This window comes from Corvus kubaryi, unplaced genomic scaffold, assembly GCF_017639235.1.
Source record: "Corvus kubaryi isolate FWS band 111438036 unplaced genomic scaffold, C.kubaryi_AGA036_p1.0 37334, whole genome shotgun sequence".
NCBI classification, from domain to species: domain Eukaryota; kingdom Metazoa; phylum Chordata; class Aves; order Passeriformes; family Corvidae; genus Corvus; species Corvus kubaryi.
Genome location: NW_024581108.1, coordinates 15,490,434 through 15,500,711, shown reverse-complemented (window position 1 = coordinate 15,500,711; position 10,278 = coordinate 15,490,434).

The window sequence follows — 10,278 nt, the reverse complement described above, 5'->3', positions numbered from 1 at the left end:
TAGGAGAGGTTCTCAAGTGGAATTGTTGGAAATGCATTATCTGGTGCTTGTTTAAAGACAAACAGTGTTGTGTGTTTTTGTTCTTTTTTATATTCTAAATGCAAAGCAGTCTTTGTTGTAAGCTCCTGTTTAATTCCCATTACTGTAGCGCCCTGTATTGCTTTCAAACAGTGGTTTCCAAAGTGGCTTGTGCCTTTCCCCAGTCCCAAGGGAAGTGCCTGTTGCCTCCCCTTCAGGAGGCTCTCAGCCCTTCACACCACGCCCATCACCCACTGCCCTCACCTGTGCCTCAGGGCGGGGCTGGCTCCTCCAGTTTCAAGGATACTTCCATGAACCCATCTATCCCCCAGTTCTGGCCAATTTATTTTGTCTTGTAGGGGAGGGAAATCAGTTAATGTCCCACAAAGCTTCAGAGAAGGGCATTAAAACCTGATGCAACTGCCTCCTCAAAAGCTGGAAGATGATTAACGCCAAATTTGTGATGTTTTGGGTGGACAGAGGCAAGGGTTTCAGTGCTTGGCAACATTGCCAACTTCTGGTGACCGCACACCCGTTTCTCATCCTTTTCCCTGTAAAGTTTGACCACTCACTTGAACATATTTGCCCCTGTACAAGGGTTTGCTCTGCTGACATTCACTGCACATGCAATCTTGTCTCTACGCTCTCTGCCAGAAGGCACCTTGGCACAACTCTGCCACTACCAGAGAGAATTATTTTCTGCTTCATTTGTGGCATATTTGACTAAACATGATATGATTTTTGCCTTGTGTTTCCAACAAAACTTAGCAAACAGGGACTCCCGCCTGTCAGAAAATGTCTTATTCCTCCTTTCTTTTTTTCACTTTTAGCCTTTTGTTTTGGAAACGATGCAGCATAAATAGCTGGTTATTCTGCAGAGAGGGATTTAGAGCCCTGCTGGTGCCTGCCAGCCTTTTCATCCCCCCATCTCTAGGCAAGAGCCATGTACAGCCCAGCAGCCGACCTGCTGCCCATGCTGAATTTCACCCCCAAAAGCCTCTGGCTTAGGTTCAGGTTATGGCAGTTTCTCACAGCCTTCTGTAACTCATTTACTTAATGATCCTCTCCATACAAGTCTGTTATTAATGAGTCACTAAGTTTTCAACAATCCTATGTTTGAGCTTTACGGTTTAAGCCATCACATGTGCATCCACTAATCTGCATTTCAATTAATTATGAATAAAAATGAGTTTTTCCTCTACACAACATCAGAGTCTCCCATGTGCCCTGTGATCAGCAGCAAGGCTCCATCCTGGTGTAACAGGGTTCCATGGCTGCAGTGGTGGCAGCTGCCTTTGCTGTCTTCTCCAGGTTTCTGCTAATTCCCCCTCTCAGGCATGCCTGCTCAGGGGGTTGGCAGTCCAGTGCTGCTCCCTGGGGTTCCTCTGCACAGTGTCCCACCGGTATTTCAGTCACATACCCTCCCCCCAACCTCTGCAATGCTAGCCAAATCACAGTTGACTTCATGCATGAGAACTTCTCATTCCTCCTGCCTATTCCCTTGGTTTCCAGTCTCAATGCAGAGACAGCTCTGACATATTTTGCTTATTCCCTCTCTAATTCTCCCTCTAAGTTTCCAAATCTCATCACATTTTTTTGCCTGTGCAGACTCCGAAATCCACATGCAGAGACAGGATGAGACACCTCCTTTGGGCCTCTCAAATCCTCTTCTTGCTTAGGGCTGCCTGGTCCAGGGGGTCTCCAGATGTCCCTAGCAAAGGACATGAGCTCACTCCCTGAAGGGATGAGACTGTGTCCCTGACAGGGCTCTAGCAGTTGCCCAAACAGAGAAAAATGGAAAAGTAAATTCATGAAAAATCTTATTTCTGTTTTCCTTGGTTCCAATGAAATATTTTTCTTAATTTGTTTCAATTTTCAAAATCCGACTCTTCTGCACACCCTCCCTCATTTTTGTCACATTCTCTCCACCTGTGTGTTTATGGATTTTACTTTACCCACTCTCGTTTTCTTCTTTAGGAAAAAAAAAACCAACCCAACTCAAACCCCTGTTTTTCTTATTCTGCCATTTCAGATGACCAGAATTAGTGCTTCTTTTTTTTTTCTCTCTCTTGTCATTTTTCCAGAGTTGAAGAAGTTTGGCCCTGTTCCAGCTAGAAAGGGAAAAGTCATAAGGCAGTCCCCACCCACTATCCTTCTGCTCCACTCCAGAGCAGGAACAACTAATGGGAAAGAGATGGGAGAAGAGGCAAGGGAAATAAAATAACACACCAAACTCCCAAACTTTTTATTTCAAAGAAATAGATATATTTTTGTGATTTAAAAAAACAACAAACCAACCCAAAATCACTAAGGAAGAGACATTGCTTTATATCCACAGCATTTTTTCCCCAAATGAGACACTTCTATCTTTCAGAAAAAAGCAGGATGCTTGGAGAGGCGCTTGGGTAGGGGCACACACAAAGTGTGCTGCTATGGGCTCAAGGCTCAGCTTAACACAGGGTGACACCTCCACAGGGCATCCAACCTCAGTGTCCTGAGCAGCTGCCCAGCCCTGCTGAGCTGGACTCAACATCTGAGAAAGAAGGAGAGAGGGAAACAAAACCAGTCCTGAGCTACCTCCTGCCCCTGTGGCATGCAGGCCATGAACATATTGAGGCCAGTACAGGTGGTCCTGGTGTCCCCGGGACAGCTGAAGCACCCCTGGGTACAGAAGGGTTTGTGCACAACAAGGCTCTGGAGCCTGCCCAGAATCTGGATTTACTTATCTCACATACAGGAATTGGCTGTTAAATTGGTAAAAATGCTGCCTTCTAGGTAGCTGATCCAACATCTCCTGCCCTTCTGCTAGCATCTTGTATTTTCTTTCTAGAATGAATTTTTCTAACTGCTGCTTCAGTTTTCAGATCTTGTTGCTCCTCTGTGAGACGGAGACTGCTGAACTGTCAGGAACATTTCTGGCTGAGGTTGGAGCATCCCTCAACCTTCTTTTCAGCACGCTGAGCAGTTTGTACCATTCCAGTCTTGTACCAGAGCTTGCTTTCTGATGCCTGGATAGTATGTATGGCTTTCCTTTCCTGAACTTTGGTGACCTTTTTAATTCTGGACATCCAGGTTGCCAATAACCCATAGTAATCATTTCAACAGTAACATGAAGAGTTGAGATGCTCCCCTGCTTTTGTTTGATATTCTCCTGTTATATATTCAAGGAAGATGTTGGATGCTTTCAGCATGCTGTTGAAATGACAGCTCATGTGGAGTCAGTTACCTGAAATCATTCATGAGCCTTCTACTGTCACAGCTTTCCAAGCCCCGTCCTGGACATAAAGGCTGTGATCTTTGTTCCCGGTTGTCTTTGCTTGTATGCACCCATATTAAAATGCATTTAGTTGGATTATGGCCATTTTACCAGGCAATTTAGAAGATGCTAGAGCAGCAACATGGCCTGCTCATTATTAACATCCCTACCAGTCACTGCATCACCTGCAGACTTCACCATCACGGCTTTTTCATGGTCAGGTTGACCACTGGATAAAAACATACACACTGTTGCAACAGGAACAGATTCCTCCAAGAGACCTCACTGAGGACACCTCCATCCTCTGAAGTCTCCCCAGTAGCTACTCCATGGTGAGATCTGAGACAGGTTTTAGTCCATCTAGTGTGTGCTCTGATAATTCCTTCTGTAGCGTGGGTTTTTGCATTCCAAATGTCAGGTAGTAATAGGAAAAATGCTTTAAGGAATTCCAGTTTGCTGTAATGGTACACTTGCCTTTATCAATCAGACCTAAAAGGCTGTCCAAAAAAAGACCCCACAAAAAGACAGGAACCAGCTCATGTGCAGGTCTCTGGGCTGTGCCTTTAAATTTTTCTAAACACTGGAACTACACTGACATATCTCTAGTCTTTTGGAATTTGACCATTTTTCTAAGATCTGTTAAGCTGTGGCGTTGGCTTGAGGTAGTTCCTTCTAGACTCTTGAGCATCAGCTGTCTGGATGATCTGCAAATGCTGAATTCGAGGAGATCATGCCTCACATCCCCCATTGTTACAGATGGCAGGATTTATATTCCATCCACAGTATCATCTGGAGATGAATATATCCTCCTGCTTCATTCCAAATACAGAACAGAAATATCTACTAAACATTTCTGCCTTTCTGCACCAGTCACCATCTGGCACGAGCAGGGAAGAAGCAGTGCTCTGAGCCAAGCTCCAGCGGTCCTGCCGGGAGGCTCGTGCCATGAACACACCCCACAGCCCCCAGAGTGCTGGGGAGCCTTGGGGCACCCCACAGCCTGCTGCCAGGGCTCTCCCCATGCCTTCCCCTGAACTCACCAACCTGGTTCTCTGCTGAACCTTGCTCCTGGCAGGGTGCTGGGGCAGACCCCTGGCCCTTGCCCTCTGCCTCAAGGCCAAGCCGGCAGTCTGGCTCCAGTGAAATTCCCCATCTGACCCTGGGCTGAAGAGGCCATTACCATGTAAATCACTGAGCCTGGAAGGCAGAGAATGTGAAGTAGCCTTGATGGAGAGGGATGAGATAAGGGGGCTTTTATTGAAATACAGAAATCTTTTATTCTTTTTCCACCAGTCACTCAAACTGCAGCTGAAAGCCAAACTGGGTCTTGTATGAGACTTGTTAGAAGAAAATACTGCAAAACATGCAAACAGCGCTTTGGATGTGTGTCTTAGAGTGGAAGTCACCTCTTGTGCCTCTTCAAGTCACCCCTCTCCTCTATCTCCCATTGTGGCCTGGAGTGGCATTCCCATGCTGCCACACCAGCAGGGCTTGATGGTGGTTTCCTTGCTCTGTCTGGTTCCTCCTGGTTGCAGCATCAAGGGCTTAGAGCAGGCGGTCCCTGGGCCCTGTAAACCACACATTCAGGGAACACCAGAGTCTCGGGGCTGGTGTGAGTGAGATCGCAGAGAAAGGATTCCCAGCCTTTCCCTTGATCCTTTTTTTTTTTCTTACATCAGTGTTCTTTATTTACTCCTTATTGCATATGGCAAAGCCAGGAGGAGAGAAGAAGAGAAAAAAGGCACAAGTCTGCAGGGGAGAAAAGAGAGGCGTTATTGTGAACGTGTGTTGTCCCTGGCTGGTGGCACAGCAATTCTGTGGGATGTGGGATTCCCTGCTCCAAGGGCTGCCTTGCAGCTATGCCACAGTCAGTGGGGGCTGCTGCACGAAGGGCTGTGCTTGGGTTGGAGAATGGCTTCTGGCAGCAGTTGCTGCACAGAGCAGCAGTGCCAGGTTGGCCTGGCTGTGTCCCCCCTCAGCTCAACACGGACTTCGTTAATAATTAACCAGGTGCGGAGACAGGCGTCCCGTGTGTAATGGCATCGCAGACATCCGACACTCCTAATGGCCTCCTCACTCTGCCTCCCACAGCAGGACTGCCAGCTGATCCTGCCACTGCTCCTGAAGGTCATCCCTGTGGTGCCATCTCCTCCCAAGGGTGCCAGGGCCCCTGCTGCCTGCCCGCCTCACCCCACCTCCTGCCTCCAGGCACCTGCTCAGGCTCACAGCTTCACCCCTGGGATGGCTCTTGAGGAGCCACTTTCTCTACAGCCCCCAGTGCCGGCAGAGGGGCAAGGGCAAACCAAGCTGGGGTCCACCAACCAACCATACTGCTGGGGTTTCTGGCAAGGAGTCATCCTACCTGTCATCCAAATTCGTTTTTCCATCTAGGAAATCCTCTGGCACAGGCTGGCGGTCCCTGTGCTGGGGCTATGATGTGCTGCATCAGTGCTGCCTGCACGTGCTGGCTTTGCAGACCCGCACCCGGGGGACGTGTCCGTGTGGCTCCTTGAGTGCTCTTGAGCTGCCAGAACATGTCAGAGGTTGGGTGTAACACTGGGCACAGCAGGTCATGGGGAGGCAGAAAACAAGCCCACGGGGAGGGAAAGCCACTGGCAGCAGCTCAAGCATCGCTGCAGACGCTGCAGCTGTGCTGGGACTTGGGCACACAGCCTTGTCCCCCCGTGACAGAGAGAAACATCTGCAGCAGTGTCAGCACTGGCTCTGGACCTTACATAAGGGACTGCTGGAGGCACCAAACTTCAGGGGGCCCCTCTGAAGAGACCACCTCGCTGTGATAAGGCACCAAAGTCCCTGGAAAATGAAGGTAAAGGTTCAGGTAGGGGATTAGCAGGTGTGATTAAAGGCTCAGCAGCTCTTGGAGTAGATCTGAATCACATTCTAAAGCAGCTCACAGCAGCTGTGCAGTGAGGAATTGCTCCTAGTCTGGCTTCATTGTATCTCATAGCAATTCCTTGCTTGCTGTCTGTGCTCACCTTTCTCAGGGTCACAGTGAGGGTGACCTGTGCATCCCTGACAGCAGCTTGGCCATCACCATGTTTAGGGCTGACACATGGTGAGGGTAAGGAGGCCAGTGGCAGAGTTCCACCAAAAAATCACTTGGAAATGTGGAGAAATGCTTTTCATCCACCAAATTTCAGTCACCAGCAAAGAGATTTAATTTTAAGCACCACTTGATTTTAAAGAACCAGAATCTGCTGTCACCAGTGACTTCCACCTTTTCCAAACAAAGACCTGAGAGCTGGTGGTGCCACCAGGCTGCCCCCCTGCACATGAGCACCCAGACCCCTCCAGCCTCAGTGCTGGCAGTCAAAAAATTGATGTCTGATGTGCTCAGCAATGTTTGTCACCTACTTCTTTGACGCCTTGTGAATGTTCCCAAATGCCAGTGGTGGATGCCGTGAGGATGCTTGTGCCTCCCCAAAACCCCCAAACACTGGCAGTGCAGGACAGGGGAGATTTTCACTGTGCAGTGACTTTTCACAGTCAGGAAAACTCTCACATTTCCAAAGACAAGTAGGGGGTGGAGAGGGCTCTGCCCAACAGAGCCCATATAAAATAGGTAGCCCTGGGAAAAGGGCTGATTTGTAACTGACTCCAGTGGTGGATATGTGGAAGAGTGTGAATGGAAAAGCAGCCAAAAAGGGGCTGTGTGAAGCCAGTGGGCACTGCCAGTGCTGTCATACACAGAAAAAGGGCCAACACTGGGCACGTGGGGACTGATCCCCCTCTGCCCCTGCCAGACTCATGAGACTGCACTTTGTGTCATGAGAAAGTATTTCTTTGATTTTAAAAATGCCAAGCCAACTCATTTGGGTACTCTCCTTGTTTTGAGAGACACAGTGAGGACTTCCAGGCTACTGAATTTCTTCTATACCAAAAGCCACAGCTTGTCCCCCCACCGGGATGGTGCTCAGTCCCTCGCTGAGCCAGAGTAGCCACCAGCTGCACTGCTCATCCCATGGCTCTGCCACACTACCACCCCTTTTTTGAGTGGTTTCTGTTCTTTTTCCAGTATCCATCCATCCTTCTCCTCACAGTTTTTGTGAGCATCACTGGCACCGTGGAGAGGAGGTCTCCTATCCAAAAGGCAATTGGAAGCCCTATGTTGTCTGAGAATGCTGGGATTATTTTTTCCACTGCGTGCAGCATTTTGCTTCATCTGACTGTATTTCATCCCCTCAACTACGAGTTTTGTGGCCCAGGTGTGGCCCCCAGGGACCATGCTGGCTGAGGACACTGCAGGGCTCCGAGGGACACCGTGTGCGGAGGGGACAGGGAGGGGATGCAGAAGCGAGTGGGACGTGCACTCTCCCGTGCAGGGTTGCCATATCAACAGGTTCTCTGTGAGTTTCTCACTGCAGATGCAGCCTTCTAGGATGCTGTGATGCGAGCTCGGGCACTCCTGGCTTGTGGCCCCACATGCCTTCAAGTGCCCTCTCCTCTCTGCTTCCTGGGGGCTCTGCCAGGCACGTCCCCAGGTGCATTTTCCTTCTCCCAGTGCTGCCAGTTTGCAGCCTGCTGCCGGTACCCCTGCCTGCATCCATCCCTGCAACGGCATCTGGTCACGATCACAAGGCAGCAGCTTGAGCAGCTGCAGCTGATGCTGAGGGGGACGGGAGGGACACCGAGCCCACAGACAGGTGAGAAAGGAAGCAGCGGGGACCAGTGGCTCCTCCCAACCCCCTGCAGCATCCCCCGTGGTCACAGCAGGGCTGTCCCCCCAGCCCACAAAATGCAGAAAGGGAGCAAACGGCAGCTGCATTTACTAATTTCAGAGGGGGGAGGAGAGTTTTATTGTCTGACATCAGCCAAAGCACCAGGCAGCGGTGCTGACTGCCCTATACTGGGGTGCCCTGAAACATCCTGAGCCTCTTCCAAGTCCTCTGGTACCTCAGCATGGCTGTTCTCCAGCTGCCAAAATTGGTGAGAAATGCTGAAATCAGTGAGAAATTCTCTTTGACTGCTGTCAGGGTTGCATGGCAGAGATATTTCATCTGGCAAAACCGGTCTGAGCAGGAGGCTGAGGCTGCCAGAGCAGGGGGGGACCACCACCACCCTTCATCCTCCTGGAGGGATGGGGTGACAGTGTGGGGTGGCCTGGGAAGCTCCCAGGGAGCCCGGGAAATGTCAGGTAGAGGTGAAGGGGGCAAACAGGTGTGTGGGGCGAACTAAAATGAGGGGCTGCAGAACAGCAAGAGGTGGACATGTCCCTGCAGATCGAGGCCCTCACAGTTGATGCAGGAGGCGGAGCAGGAGGAATTTGCTCTGGAGGCATTTGCTACTTCAGATAGCTGGGATTCCGGAGCTGGGAGGGTGTTTACATTCTCTCCCTTATCTGCACATAGGCACTGTGGGGCCCCTTTCCTGCTAAACAGGTTCTCCTCGGCGGGGGAGAAGCAGGAGCGCAGAGCCAGTGCTGACCCTGCACGGTCCTTGGTTGCCAGGGCTGCCTGCAGGGACAGGAGATGGGATGGGGCAGCCATGTACCAGAGCCCTACTGAACTTCTGTCTGCATGGGCTGGGGGGGCGGGGCACCCCCCAGAGCACACCCCACCTCTCCTCCTGTGTGTGCACCTCTCTGGACACCTCATCTGAGGGTGTGTGTGAGTGACTCAGAGTCACTCATCATGTTCTTGCTTGTGTGGCTTGGCTTTGCCTGTCAGGATGTAAATCCCCCTTTGCTCCTTGTATCTGGGACCCACACGTGCAAAAGGGTCCTGTGGAGGAGTCGGGGGTCACGGCATCCCTAGATGTGTCCCCCTCACCGTTGTGCCATGGGCAGACAGAGGGGTCCCCTGAGCCTGGGGGCCCACGGCTCTGCTCCCTGGGCAGCAGCTCTGGGTGCCAAGCCTCTCCCCGCTGGACACTGCCAGGGCAGAGGGTGATTCCAGTGACAAGACAGCACTGCTGGCAGCATGGCACTGCCAGCCTGTCTGCTCGCTAAGCTGAACCTCGACCATCTCCCCTGGAAATTACCAGCCCTGGGAGTGTGTCCTGTTCCAGGAGCTGGGAGCAGCTGCAGTGCCTGGGGCATCCCCCCACTACCAGCACAGCTGGGCAGGCGAGGCAGCAAGTGCTGCAGCTTGGCCCAGCAGCGCTGCCATGACCTGCCTGCCCACGCTGCACCTCCCACATCCAGCAGCCTCAAACCCTCCTAGAGCTTCCACATCGTCTCTCAAAGTGCTGCTCCTTCTCCCCAGACACCCCACGGATATGTTAAGCGATGCAGGGCTGTGGCAGAGCCTGCAAGCCCCCGCAGCTGCCCTGTGCTGGGATAACAACTGCCCATTTATTCCTGCTCTGTTTTCTCTCTCTTGGTGAGCCTTTGATCCATGGCAATACTTTGCCTCTCGCTCCACGACAACTTAATTTCTATAGTAACCTCCTGTGCTGGATCTTGTTGAAAGGCCTTTTGAAAATCTGAATAAACTGTCGAGTGGTTTTTCCTCTACTCACTCTTTACTGGAGTATTAGAAGAGTTCTAATACAAGAAATGAGGCTGGATAGTCCTGTCTCAAGCCAAACACATTGCAGTCATCCAACCACTCAGGTTTGGATAATTGTCTCTTCCAATCTGCCAAACACACAGGATTTTTCCTTGCAATGCTCCCATAGCACGAGCAAGGCCACCCCTGCCATGGTGGACCCTGGGAACAGCCTGGGAGCATGAGAGTCCCCTGACCCTGCCCTGGGCCAGCAGTGAGGGGGATTGCCACAAAGCACTTCAGCTTGTTACAAAATTTTAATTACTCTATGAAAATTTCCTATCTGCAAATAATTCAGACCTTATGAAATTCCAATAAAACCATTTATCACAGCTGGCAATTTGATGCTGGCAGCGGAGCTCTTGGACGCTTGGGGAGTAATTGATAGCCTAATATAATTTTAAATTAGGGTTTGTGTTATTAATTTCAGCCTTCTGAAAACACCTCTTTGTTTGGACTAAACCCCAGTTCTCCTGTGACACTGCAGGCAGCGGG